Consider the following 2,625-nt stretch of genomic DNA (forward strand, 5'->3'; position numbering starts at 1 on the left):
CAGGCATGTGGCAGGAAAGCCGGCCGCAGGGTCCTTGGGCTTAGGCGTGGGGCTCCAGCCCAGGAGGGTTGGAGACTGGGTAGAAGGAACACCTCAGGCACAGCTGGAGTCCTGCCTGCCACTTTCCAACAGTAAAATAAAGGCTTGATTGACCACCTTCTCTCAAGTCTGTGGTGATGATTAGATATAACACAGGTAAAACACCAGGACTGTATACAGTAGGCCCTCGGCCATGTCAGAGGGACAGCATGCCAACACTATAGGCTTGCGACATGCACTCTGGGACCAGGCTGAGAATGACCCTTGACCTGGTCCCTAGTTCTTTCTCAAATTTTATTTCATTGTGGCAGGAACACTTCACATTTGATCTACCCTCCTGACAGACTTTAAAGTGTACAATATGGCATGGTTAATTATAAGCAGTGTTGTGCAACAGACCTCTGGAAGTTGTTCATGTAGCTGAGATTTCATGATCATTGATTAGAAACTCCCTATGACCCCACTCCCCAGCTCCTGGTGACCAGCATTCTTATCTTTCCAATTTGATGAGCTTGACAAGTTTGCACACTTCATATGAGTGGAATTACGCAGTATTTGTCCTCTGACTTAGCTGTGTCTTGTCACTTAGCCTAATGTCCTCAGTTTCATCCATGTTGTCCCATAATGCAGGATTTCCTTCTTTTAAAAGGTTTATTTATTTTTATCTTTTGGCCTCGAGGTATGTAGGATCTTATTTCCCTGACCAGGGATTGAATCTGCACCCCCTGCATTGGCAGCTTAGAGTCAGGGAAATCCTGGGATTTCCTTCCTTTTTAAGGTTAATGTCTCATTGTGTGTATAGACTACATTTTCTTTATCCATTTAACTGCCATGGACATTTAGGTTGTTCCCACATCTTGGCTATTGTGAACAGTGCTGCAGTGAATCTATTTCTGTTGATGAGATTTATTGAGTGCTTATTTACTATAGGCCAGGAACCAGTCTAAATGCTTTATGTATAATAGTGCAGGAAAAACTCAGAACAGCCCTATGAAGTTGATGCTCCCTGTATCCCCATTTGCAGGTGAAGAAACAGACCCATTTAGTACGGCCAAAGCTCATACCATGAATCAGTTTTCACCCGGAGCTTGAACCCAGGCAATCTGGCCCTACAAGCAGTGATTCTGATAGTTATAATACTGATAGTATTGAAATCATAATAATGATAATGATCAAAAGCAAACTATGTGTCAAGGTTATTGGCAAGGTGAAGATGAGAGTTATGCGTCCAAGTGACCCTGGGGACAGGATCCAGGGGATTGCCCAAGAGATGAGTTAATTCTAGCAGTAACACTCATGACTTGGGGAACAGGGGTGGAGAGGGAGACGATAACTAAGAATGGGGCAGGGTGGCCCAGAGGAAAATTATCTTCTACAGCTGTGATATTCAGCTCCATGCGTCGCTTTGGTTTATGCAGTTTTCAAAGCCAGACCTTTTCCTATTTCTGAGTCTGCTAGGAGCCTGTACAGCATTTTGCACACAGTTTCTTTTGTTACCCTCTCCCACCTATTTTCCTTTCCTCCTGCTTTGCGCTTCAAGGGTCAAGGGAACAGCCCAGGCCTGGGGGCTTGTTTTCAGGTCTTTGCAAAGCTACTTATTTGACTCCCCTCCTCCTTGTCTATTTGGTGTTGATCTAAATGACAGATCTGGTTGCGTGATTAGGCGGTGGAGTTGGGAAAACAAACCACCAGCTCCCAAATTAACCTGAGTCCATTGGTGCTATTTCCAGGTTAAAACTCCCAGCGGGGCTCTCTGCAGTGACACCACCACCCGGAAGTCCTCAGAGCGCCTGAAAAACCACCGCCAAGTCAGGGGCAGTCAGCAATCTCCATAAACTGATGAGCAGGACACAGAAGCGCAGTGCCATTTATTTTGCAATAGCAAAATCAATCCACTTTCCCATAATCCTGCAACTTATTGAACTCGGCATCTCGCTGCAGGATACGCCCCCGAACTCTCCCTAATTACGTATTTGGCTGCTTGCAATCGTGACTTGGCTCTGCAGTCCTGATAGCAGAGAACGGGCCTCTTAGAAGCCTGCAGCAGCAACAGCAGTAGCGGCAGTTTTCCCGCCCTACCGAGCGCTCCCTAGTTGCAAGGTACTGCGCTAATCGTGCCACCGTGCAAGTCCCTGAGGCCGACGGCTGCACCCTCTGTGCCGGGCGCTCGCAGCCATTGTGGTGTGGGCAGCTCGACCAGCCGCGTGCTGACACTCCCTCTCGGTTCTGCGACCCGCGGCCCAAGGGAGGCGGGGGGCGGGTGCTCAGCGGAGGAGGCTCCCGCGGGGTTTGGATCTTCCGCGCACCGCCCGCGCGCCTGCCGGCTCTTCTCTGCGGCCGGCGCCCCACGCGCCTCCCGGGCACGCGCTTCCAGCCCCGCCCTCGTGCGGCGGCCCCGCGGCCCCGTACGCGCGCCCTCCCCGCGCCTCCGCGCGGACGCAAGGCCGCGAGCGCGCGTGCGCCCCTGCGAACGTCCCCAAGAGCCGAGCTGTAGCGAGCGCCGGGGCTGGGCGCGCAGGACAGAAAAGGAGGCGGCGGCCGCGGCTGCGAGCAACAGATCAGGGCTCCGCGAGCAGACCCGCTCTG

Source organism: Bison bison, unplaced genomic scaffold (assembly GCF_000754665.1).
Source record: "Bison bison bison isolate TAMUID 2011002044 unplaced genomic scaffold, Bison_UMD1.0 scf7180017864108, whole genome shotgun sequence".
NCBI lineage: Eukaryota > Metazoa > Chordata > Mammalia > Artiodactyla > Bovidae > Bison > Bison bison.